The 11,868-nt window shown below is 47.8% G+C and overlaps 1 protein-coding gene across 2 annotated transcripts in view; it reads left to right on the top strand.

The window, feature by feature from the left end:
* The first annotated feature begins 457 nt into the window (after positions 1-457).
* Positions 458-11,868, top strand: part of AP1B1 (adaptor related protein complex 1 subunit beta 1) — a 51,733-nt gene continuing 40,322 nt past the window's right edge. Inside the window, exon 1 of one of the 2 annotated variants that reach the window (XM_060118273.1) lies at positions 458-611. The gene's annotated coding sequence lies outside the window, so the exon portion shown is untranslated. The remainder of the gene's footprint in view (positions 612-11,868) is intronic. The other variant, XM_060118271.1, reaches the window with a different exon arrangement.

Genomic DNA, 11,868 nt, shown 5'->3' with positions numbered 1-11,868 from the left:
CAAAAGGGGAAATGGGACATTATGAAGTTCTCCTTGGAGGGTCTGAGGTTTTCCCCTAAAACGCGGAATTCCCCTAAGGGCTGCACTGAAGGGCTGCGAGCGCTAGACTAGACTTACAGCTCAAGTTTAACTCTTCCCTTCACAAGGTAAGTGCTCTTGAGCAACACCTGCCCCTTTCAGAAACTCAGTTTTCCCGTCTGTAACACAGAAGGGAAACGGACCTCAAAGTCTATGCGAACTTTTCCATCTCCATCACGTTAAATTGCTTAACGGTTAGCTGGCCTAGTTTTTCTCCGCGCTCTACCGAAGACAGCGGCAGAGAAGGACGTGTCGGGGGCGGAGTTAATTCCGGTAGGCCGCGCCCCTTCTGGCCCCACCCCGCGGGCCCCAACCCCCGCCCCAGCCAGTGCACCCTTGACCCCGCCCCCAGCCCGTGCGTCCACCGGAAGTGCCCGCACGCGGGCAGCTCACTTCCGCCCGGCAGGTGACAGCCGTGAGGCTCGGAGCGGCCGGCGGCACGGACGCACCGGGAGAGCGGGAGGACAAGGCCGCAGACATTTTACTGCCGCGTCGAGCAGCGCCGTGGCGCCGGGAGCCGTTCGGACCTGTGGGTGAGGAAACGGGAAGCCCGGCGAGGCCGGAGAAGTGGTGGGGCGGGGAGTCAGGGGTCTGAGGTGAGGGGTTTCTGGGGTCAAAGGTCACGGAGAGGACAGGGAGCTGGAGGGGCTAGAGTGGCTTCCCAAGCCAAGACGAGGCAGAAGGGCTGCGGATTCATTCATTCGCGCCCCCTTGGCCACCGGCCTGCACCTCAGCCACCCCAAGTCCGCAGACCCTCCCGGGGCGCCCTCCCGGAGAGACTCCTAGACTTAGGCCTGAGGGAGCCTGTGCCTGGCCAGACAGGAAACTTCTCTTCGGGTACTGGTTCCCCCGGCACAGTCACCCCCGTGGCTATCTTGAGGCCTCCTCGTCGTTCAGGGCCTTATCTCTTTGCCAAGGTTCAAAAAGGAAAAAAAGAAAAACTAAGAAATGGCCCGGCGCCTCCTCCTCTGGGGTGGGGTTGGGCTTGGTCTGTCCGTAGGCACCTCACGGACAAGTTAACTGGGGACACCTGTAATAATGCCAAAAGTACTGATGGAAATGCTAGCTACTGGTTACTGAGCTCCTACTGTGTACCAAGCCCTATGCTAGGCACTTATAATGCCACATTTAAGCTTCCCAGCAACCTTTGTGAGGTAGCTACTGTTGTTATCCCCATTTTATCCACGAGGAAACTGAGGCACAGAGGTTAAATCACACCTGTAAGTTCAATCGGGTAGTATAGACAAGAGCCAGGGTTCCCACCCAGGCTCTCAAGGACCTGTAAGTGCAGAGACAAAGGAGAGGCTGGGGCAAGGTTGGGGTGTAGGGGCTATTTAATATCCTTAGCTACCATTAAATTTGCACGTATATAAAGATGTAGGCTTCTTGCTTCTCGTCTGATCTTCATAAGGAGTATTTGATTCACTTTCTTCAGGATGAAACAGCCCTGCAGGCTATTGCTATAACTGATTACCTTTCAGGGCAAGAGAGGAAGTTTTTCCTGACTATTGAGAACTGTGAGACATAAAACAGGCTGGCCATGAAATGAATTTAAGAATATCCAGGACTTCCCTGGTGGCGCAGTGGTTGGGAATCCGCCTGCCAATGCAGGGGACATGGGTTCGAGCCCTGGTCCGGGAAGATCCCACATGCCGCAGAGTAACTAAGCCCATGTGCCACAACTACTGAGCCTGCGCTCTAGAGCCTGTGACCCACCGCTACTGAGCCCACACAGCACAACTACTGAAGCCCATGCACCTAGAGCCCGTGTTCCACAACAAGAGAAGCCATGACAATGAGAAGCCCGGGCACCTCAACGAAGAGTAGCCCCCAGTTTGCTGCAACTAGAGAAAGCCTGCGTGCAGCAATGAAGACCCAACACAGTCAAAAAACTAACTAAAGAAATTAATTAAAAAAAAAAAAAAGAAAAAAACAATATCCAGAACCTCTCTTGAGAGTGGTTGAGCTGCATTCTTTTTGGAGTGAAGAGAGGAACCACATGACCGCTAGAGGATCTTTTGGCCCTGGGTTCTTAAAGAACATTCCCAAGGGAAGGGTCTGTGTCTCTGAGAAAAGTACAGGCCCCATGGCTTCTTGACTGGGGAGCCACATCTTGTCCAGGAGCTGGTAAGGTGGTTTCATGGCCAGAGGATGAGGCTTTGTGAGTCTGAGCCTTATTCCTTTGCAGAGACATTCACTTGCTCCTGTTCTGCCTCAGTTTCCCTGACAGCAGCACAGACCTGCTGATTTCCTACCCACTCCTAGGTATTATAAGCCTTAACGAACCCTTGAGGGTTTCTACATACTTCTGAAGAAAGCTGCGATATAAATATTACTGTAGTGCCTGTTTTTAAACTCTACGATCTGTTCTCCTAGTTCCATTGAATTCACGGAAACTTAATATTGTCACCTTATCCCCATCCTTCCAAGGGAGGATTTGAGATGAAGTGACTTGTCACAGATGGTAGGAACATGAGCAGAGCTCAGAGCATCTGGCTCCCTGTCCTGAGTTGAGCCCACCAGGCTCCTTCGACCTCTTAGAGCAGCTTCATGAAGAGTGGCTTCACTAGTTTTCAAAGACTCAGATCCCTTAGAGGTTGTGTAGAGATGATCTGTTGAGTGTGGTTTGAGCAGAGGCTTCACCTGAGCGACATGAATAGCTCAGAGGTGTGATGGAAAAAGCACTCCTCGACTCCCCATCAGTCAACCCTGGGTTCCAGTCCCAGCTCAGCAGCTTCTTGGTAGTGTAACCTGGAGCCTTCTTTACCTCAGCTCTCAAATAATACCTTCCCCTTCCCCCCGCCCTGCACCGAACACTGGCATATGTGGGGGTTGGACAAGGACATTTGTCAGAGCCTGTTGTGGTGGTGGGTGCCTTGACCCTAGGCAGTTGACGCCCACTGGGGGCCTGGTTTTGGGGGTGTTACTTCCATCTGCAGACAGAGACCTTTATGTACATAGGACTTCTCCCATCCTTCTTGTTTCACTTCCTAAAAGTGTTTCAGAAGAAATTCAGTCTGTTGGTCCTGCTGGCTCTGGGCTTGGACTTTCATCTTTTTCTAGTCATCCTTTGAAGCTGTTGCATGTCTTGACTGCTCACTTCCTGAAAACCCCCACGCCTGGCTCCAAAGCCTGATGTGCTGATGGTGAGCAAACATTGCTTGGTTATGAGTTTCGCGCTTTGGTGTCTTTCTGAAAGCTAAAGGGGCATCTGTTGCTTGTAGGTATTTCTTTTTCTGAACAGGTCTTTTTGCCTAAGATAGGTCACTGATAAATTATCAGAGCACAGGAATGGTTTTTGTGTTCTTCTTCGCTTCACACAGAGAGGAACAAATAACTCCAGAGAGAGAATATTACTTGGGCAAGTGGGGAATCCTTTAAAAAAAAAAAATTCTGGGCCTCCCTGGTGGCGCAGTGGTTGAGAGTCCGCCTGCCGATGCAGGGGATACGGGTTCGTGCCCCGGTCTGGGAGGATCCCATATGCCGCGGAGCGGCTGGGCCCGTGAGCCATGGCCGCTGAGCCTGCGCATCCGGAGCCTGTGCTCCGCAACGGGAGAGGCCACAACAGTGAGAGGCCCGCTTACGGCAAAAAAAAAAAAAAAAATTCTGCTTGAATATCCATCAGTGGATCCTCATTGCTCTCAGGCTGAAACTCACATTCCTTAGCATGGCCGTCAAAGCCTTTTGAGCTCTGACCTCTGCCGGGTTCTCCTGCCTCATCTCTCCTACTCCTCACTTCCAGCCTCTCCCCAAGTTCCAGTCAAACTCAACTGCTTGCCACTTCTGCCAGCCCCAGTTGTTTACCTCTGTGTCTTTGCATTGTGCTGAGCACCAGTTCCTGTCACACACACCTGCTTCTTTGCTAGATGACTACTTGGTGCTTCCCATCTGATCATCTCCCCCATCTTGCAGGCCTGAGCTGGATGTCCTGTGGCATTGATCACAGTGGGTTGTCATTGTCTGTATACTTGGCTGTCTTCTAAGTAAACAGCTCTTAATCCCTGGAGAGGACTTGTTTTAACTGTCTGTGTCTCCAGCACCTAGTGAAATATCTGGCACATAGTAGGTGCTCCGTAAATGTTTGGTGAATGAATATCACATTGAATTTTTAGGATTCCTTGACTCCTAAGGAATTCAGAGCACTTCCCAGGTGATCTCCTGTCCATCCTTATGTCACCCCAGGAGGGTAGGGAGAAATCTGCCCAATGGTGGGAATAACTACTCTCGAACTACTGCTCCCACCCAGCCAGCCATCAGAGTGCTTCAGGGCCTCCAGAGACCTGGGGGTTGGGGAGCAGCAGGAGATGCTGGTGGTAACGGCTCTCCCTGTGTAGTAGTAAAAGTGGCTAACATTTATCACGCACTTGGTGGGCTGGGTACTGCTGAGGGCTTTGTATGTATTCACTTGTTTTAGCCTCACAAACCCCTCAAGTATGTGACATTGTAATTCTCGTTTTGCAGTTGTGGTATGGTTGTGCCTGTTAGGTTGTGTAGACCCCTTGAGAGCCCAGGTTGTACCCTCTGTGGCCACCTTTCCTTTCCCAGTCCCTTGTTCTTGAATTGTCTCCTGTTATTTAATGGAGCTGAGGAAGAACTTGGCTATGGTTCTAGCCTCCCAAGCCTCATGCTTTTTGGGTCTTTGGCCTTGGGCTTGACCTCTGACCTCCATTAAGAGGGTCTCCCTGGAGTTGGGAGGGCTTCTCTAGTCAAGGTAACAGTATGGTTGGTTGACTACAGAATGCCCAGAGGTCATTATCAGACAGGATGCCTTAGTCACTGATCCATTGTCTCCTCTGTGGACTTGAGTTGCAAGATGGTAGGTTTGGAAGTCAGGTCTCAAAAGCTTTAAAACTGGGACTTCAATGGCGGTCCAATGGTTAAGACTCCACACTTCCACTGCAGGGGGTGCGGATTCAGTCCCTGGTATGGGAAATAAGATCCCACAAGCTGTGTGGCGTGGCCAGAAAGTTTAAAAAAAAAAAAAAGTTTTAAAACCAGCCCTTCAGTGTTGTTTTTCAGCACTGAAGACATTCGTTACAGCTGAGCTCTATAGAGGACTAGCCTTGGGTGACTTACTTTTTTATCACACCCTAATTGCTTTTAGGGTCCTAAGCATATTTAGAGTAGAATGACAAAATTTCATTATAGCAAGCTATTGAGTCTGTTCTGTGGTTTTCACTCTGATCTCTAAGGGCTAGGTGGCTGGATGTTGAGACACTGAGGACAGAGCCTTCATATGCCCAACATTCATTTATTCGTTTGTTCGTTCCTTCATTCATTCAGTATTTATTGAGCCCTGCCGTGTGCCAGCACTGGGCTAAATGTGGTGACAGGTAAACAAGCCAGACAGTTTCTGCCCTTGGATTGCTTACCACATTCTAGTGGGGGAGAGAGACAAAGAAGAAATAGACAACAAATGTAATAATTAGAAGAACAGATAAATCATGAGGGAAATGAGGCAGAGCAGCTCACCTCTGTTAAAATGTAAGCCAGATCTCAGGACTATTGCTTAAAAACCTCCAGTGGCTCTCAGCTCATTCAGAGTAAAAGCCAGAGTCCTTACCTTGACCTGTAAGGCCCCCTCCATTCTCTGACCTCATAACCCACTGCCCTGCTCACAGCTCACTCTGTTCAAGCCACATCGCCTCCCTGCTGTTCCTCAAACAGGCCAGACATACTCCCACCTTTGCACTATTTTTTATGCCTGGAAGGCTCTTCCCCAGGCAGTGTCACCTCTCAAGGAGGCCTTTTGTGGCCACCCTGGTTAAATTTCAACCTCCCACTCGTCCTCCCCCACACTCCCTGTCCTCCTTCCCTGCTTTCTTTTTCTCCATAGCATTTATCACTGTCTGAGATACTATATATGTTACTTATTTATCTTGCTTATAGTCCCTGTCTGCCATTAGGATGTAAGCTCTATGAAGGGAAAGGTTTTTGTCTGTTTAATTCACTGCTTCATCCCCAGCATATAGACCTATTTATGGCTCAGTAAATATGTGAATAGGAGTACTGGGCTATGAGGACAGAAAAATACCTACTTAGTGCGTTCAAGGATGGTATCTTTGAAGTGATGTCACCTAAGCTGAGATTTGAAAGATAAGTCTAGAAGCTGGAGAGATAATCCAGGCAGAAGGATCAGCAAGTATGAAGGCAGTGAAGAGCTTGGCAACTAGAGGAACACAGAAGGCCTGTGGGCCTGGAGGGTTATAGGCGGAAGGAAGGGCCTAGCTGAGCTCACATCATAGCCTGTGTCAGAGCCCCCTCTGCACACCTCCCTCAGCAATTCGTTTCCCCACTTCCTGCAGCTCTGGTCACTCTGAGCTGATGCCCAGGGCTGGGGATAGTGATCTGATGGTGATCTGAAGGAAGTGGCCTGAACGTTTTTCCCATTGGTGATGTTGCCACCTGACCTTCTACGCTTTGCCCTTTCTTCTCTCTCTTATCATTTATTTACTTACCTTCCATTTACTGTCTGTAAAATGGGCTAGGGCGTTTGGCATTCTCAATTTCAAAATAGCTTGACAACCAGAACAGATGTAGCTCTGACCCTGGCAAACACCATGAAATCAACGTTGGGAAGCTGCTCTCTAGCTGAGGTTGGTTTACAAAACATGAAATATCCCCAAGAGGAGGATTGAGCACCAGTCATTTGAATATTTACTGAGCAGCTACTACTTGCCAGGTACCAGTCTAAGAGCTAGGAATACGGTAGGGAACAAAATGAACAAAATCCTTGTCCTTATGGAATTTCATTATGGAGGGGAGAAAATAGGTAAGTGTTTTATCCTATGTTGGTGATAAGTACTTAGAGGAAAAAACAAAAAGAGGAAAGAAAGATAGGAAGTGTGGGGGATTTGTTGGGGGCGTGTACAGTTTTAAATAAAGTGGTTGGAGAAGACCTCAGTGAGAAGGTGACATTTGAGCCAAGACATGAAAGGGGTGAGGGATACATAGACTACCAAATGTAAAATAGATAGCTAGTGGGAAGCAACTGCATAGCACAGGGAGATCAGCTCGGTGCTTTGTGAGCACCTAGAGGGGTGGGATAGGGAGGGTGGAAGGGAGACGCAAGAGGGAGGAGATAAGGGGATATATGTATATTTGTAGCTGATTCACTTTGTTATAAAGCAGAAACTAACACACCATTGTAAAGCAATTATACTCCAATAAAGATATTAAAAAAAAGAAAAAAAAGAGGTGAGGGACTGGGGTGGGGGGGAGGAAAGAAATAGGTGCGGGAGATTAAGAGGTACAAACTTCCAGTTACAACATAAATGAGTCACAGTTATGAAATGTACAGCGTGCAGAATATAGTCCATAACTATGTAATATCTGTATGGTGACATATCACAACTAGACTTACTGTGGTGATAACTTGGAAATATGTATAAATATCGAATCACTGTGTTGTGTAAAAGGAATTAACATAGTGTTGTAGGTCAATTATACTTGAAAAAACAAACAAACTTATAGAGAAAGAGATAAGATTTGTGGTTACCAGAGGTGGGGGTTGGGGGAAGGGGAATTGAATGAAGGCAGTCAGAAGGTACAAGCTCCTAGTTAAAAGATACATAAGTATTAGGAATGTAATACACAACATGATAAATATAGTTAACACTGCTGTATGTTGTGTATGAAAGTTGTTGAGAGTAAACTGTTAGATTTCTCATCACAAGGAAAAAAATTTTTTTCTGTTTTATTTTGTATTTATATGAGATGATGGATGTTCACTAAACTTATTGTGATTATCATTTCATGATGTATGAAAGTCAAATCATTATGCTGTACACCTTAAACTTATACAGTGCTGTATGTCAATTATATCTCAATAAAACTGGATGGGGGGAAAAAGATGAGGAGCTGAGCCATGAGACTTTCTAGAGAAAGAGCCTCCTTGGCAAAGTGAACAGCATGTGCAAAGGCCCTGGGGTTGAAACATGCCTGTTGTGTTCCAGGATCAGCAAAGAGGCCCATATGGCTGGAACTGAGGGAGTGATGGGGAGAACAGTGGAAGAAGAGTTTGAAAGAGATAATGACAGGGAGGGTGTGTGTGTGAGAGAGACAGAAGGGGTATGCATCTCATCCAGGGCTTTGTGGGCCATGAGGCCATGGTAGGGACTTTGGCTTTTACTCTGAGTGAGACAGGGAACCATTGGGGGATTTTGAGCAAAGGGGTGCCACTGTCTGATTTAGACTGTCATGGGACCATTCTGGCTGTTGCCGGGATGGGTTGTCAGGTGCAGTGTGGAAGCAGCTTTGGTAGCAATCTCAGTGGGAGGGGATGATGGCCTGGGGCCAGGTGGTAGTGATAGAGCTTGTGAGAAGCCCCTTCATGGACTCTGAATTCATTTTGAGGGTAGGCCCGACAGGAATTGCTGATGGATTAGATGTGTGATATGAGAGAGAGTGTGTTATCAAGGGTAACTGAGGTTTTGGGCCTGAGAACCTGTCAAAGATGGTTTTGGTAATAACTGGATAATGAAGACTGCAGGATGAGTCAGTTGGGGGATAGGAGGAAGCAAGTGGTAGTTTTTATCATTTTAAGTTTGAGCTGCCTGTTAGCTATATAGACATTCCAGTGATATCAGGCACTTTGAATATATGAGCTGGGAGTTCAGAGGAGAGGTTGGGCCTGGGGATGTAAAGTTGTGAGTTGTCAGCACATAGATGGTACTTAAAGGTACGACACTGGATGAAGCAAGCAGCTGGAGGAGGGAAGAGGGCCTCTGGGAAAGGGCAGAGGAACCAGGCCTGAGCCCTGGGGCACTCCAGGTGTTGAAGGAGAGGGAGAGGAGGAGGAACAAAGGAGACTAGACAGTGGGGTAGAAGGGAAAGTAGAGAGCATGGCATCCTGGAATCCAAGGGAAGAAAATGTTTCAAGGAGGATGGAGTGATGAGTAGCATCAAATGCTTGTTAGCATGAGACTTGTCATTTAATAAGATCACTGCATCTTCTGCTCGCAGGGTCCAACTCACCCTGGCATCCAAGGCTGTCTTTGAATCTCATCCTTCCCTGACTAACCTCATCTGCTCCTTTCCCTGCCATGATCTTGCCTTCAGCCAAGCAGGACTCTCACAGACTCCTAAATATGTGTGCTTGTTTTGGCCTTGGATATGTCACTCCTCTCTCAGCATCTCTAACTCCTCATTTTTAAATAGAATTAAATGACACAGGGGCTCTAAATTACTTAGCACAGAACCTGTGCCCCAGCCAGTGTTTGTGTTGGTTTAGTTATTCCCAATTCACTCCCTGTTATGCTGGCATCTTGTGGGTCTTCTCCATGTCACCTTCGCCCCACCCTTTCCAAATCCAACACATATTTTCATGTCCAGCCAAGCCCCTTTTAATCCAAGAGGGCTTCCTTTGATGCTCCACTTATCTCAAAGTCTCCTCCTCAGAGCTTTGGTGGCAGTTATCTGGAGGGCATGATTACTCTGCTGTTCCCCTGAAGTCCTTCACCTGCCCTCTGAATCTGTAGGGGCCATCAGGAAAAGATTGCTCTTTGTCTACTGTGTGTGAGCTCCTGTGTGGGGCGCAGTTGCAGGCTTGGAGCCAATGGTGCTCCACACTGTTAAACATGCTATATCCAAAATGTGACAGATTTTCAGAAAGTGTTCCCAATGTATAGGCGGGAAAACTGAGGTCTCGGGAGCCTAGTTCTGTAGTCTTTGGCCTCTGTTTCCTCATCTTCATTGATTTAAGGATTGTTCAGAAGAAGCCCCTATTATTTCGTTTATTTATTTATTTATTTATTTATTTTTGGCTGTGTTGGGTCTTCATTGCTGTGCCCAGGCTTTCTCTAGTTGCGGCGAGCGGGGGCTACTCTTTGTTGCGGTACGCAGGCTTCTCATTGCAGTGGCTTCTCTTGTTGCAGAGCAGGGCTCTAGGAGTGCGGGTTTCAGTAGTTATGGCTCACGGGCTCCAGAGCACAGGCTCAGTAGTTGTGGCACATGGGCATAGTTGCTCCGTGGCATGTGGGATCTTCTCAGACCAGGGTGCGAACCTGTGTCCCTTGCATTAACAGGTAGATTCTTAACCAATGCGCCACCAGGGAAGTCCCTATTATTTTGTTTTTAAGGAACTTTTCCTTGGTAGCAGATCTTTCCACGCATTACTGCTTGTAGATTAGTCGAGAACTGGCCCTTGATGCTAGAATTCAGTCCTAGAGACTCAGTGCTGATAGAAGAACATTTGCATGTACCATTTGTCTGCCTTTAGTTCCTTTTCATTTTGAGACTTTAATTGCTAGTGGGTCTCAGAAGATTGACTTTGACTAATCAATTTTCCTCCAAATCCCAGGAGACCCATAACTGGGTGATCTCACCCAGACAGGCTTTCACTAGGCACATTACCAAACTTGACATTCCTGCTGTCCAAACTGGATGGGCTGGCCCTAAAATAACCTCTAATTCAACCTTCGCGGGACTCGGCAGGGATGTGTGGCAACATACTTCACATACCATTTAGCCTTAGAGTGTGTGTGTTTCTGCCAGGGTTTCCTCAGAGAGGAGGAGCTGCCTCACTGGACACAGTGGGACATGTGTGACCTCATTATGGGGCAAGAGTAGAGTGTGTCGGCGCTACCATTTTCTAGCTGTGTGACCCCAGACAAATGCCTTGACCTCTCTGGGCTTCAGTTTCCTTATATGTAAACTTGGGATATTATCAATACCTTCTTCACAGATTACTGTAAAGCTCTTTACGTAGTTTCTGGCCTATAGCGCATATCCATCTGTCATTACCACTTCCACTGCCACCTTTGTTTCAAATCTTGTGCCAAGCCCAAAGAAGAATACAGCTTTTTTTCTCATAGTAATTGAACTGGCTTGAAAGAGCCTATCTGAGTTTGGTGACCACATCGTCTCAGAGAGAAAGTCTGAAATCTGGTTTTTCTACTGCTGACTCACCTTTTAATCTTCAAGGTGGCCTTACCTGTTTACCTGTCTGTAATGTGAACTTTAGTACTGACTTGTGAGGACCTTTTCCTTTTTTTTTTTTTTTTTCAATTTATTTATTTTATTTTTCTCTGTTTTGGGTCTTCATTGCTGCACGCGGGCTTTCTCTAGTTGCGTTGAGCGGGGGCTGCTCTTCATTGTGGTGCGCGGGCTTCTCATTGAGGTCTTCTTGTTGTGGAGCACGGGCTCTAGGCACATGGGCTTCAGTAGTTGCGGCACACGGGCTCAGTAGTTGTGGCTCGCGGGCTCTAGAGCGCAGGCTCAGTAGTTGTGGTGCACAGGCTTAGTTGCTCCACAGCATGTGGGATCTTCCTGGACCAGGGCTCGAACCCGTGTCCCCTGCATTGGCAGGTGAATTGTTAATCACTGCACCACCATGGAAGTCCCCCTAGCTTAGTCTTGACTGTCCTTGAGCAGGTTTCTGAAAGCTATTCATCAGGCAAGGGTTTAACAGTGAATTTCAGCACTGAAGTTGGAAGCCACCAACACAGACTTTTAAGGATCAGTTTTCCCTGCCCGGATATCCTTGAATTCAGAGATGGGTCTTGGGAGCTGGATCAGACCCTGTCAGATGTCTCTCTCCCCGTTTTGTTTCCTCAACTTCTCTGGCTGGTCTCACTACACCGATAGTCTCCCTGGTTCCATCACTGGATGCTGATGGCGTGCAGTCCACTGTGCTGGTGCTGCTAACTTCATGCTTCTCGTCCAACTGCAGAGTATGGGCTGCTCTGACATGAACCACTGCCCTGAGACTAGAAAAGTCCTCTCCCTGGCCATTGGCTGGCCATTTGGGGAATTGCTTGGCTTGTTACTGTTTTCCCTTCTACTGAAGAC

Source organism: Mesoplodon densirostris, chromosome 15, assembly GCF_025265405.1.
Source record: "Mesoplodon densirostris isolate mMesDen1 chromosome 15, mMesDen1 primary haplotype, whole genome shotgun sequence".
Lineage (NCBI taxonomy): Eukaryota > Metazoa > Chordata > Mammalia > Artiodactyla > Ziphiidae > Mesoplodon > Mesoplodon densirostris.
This window is presented reverse-complemented; position numbering and strand designations above follow the sequence as displayed.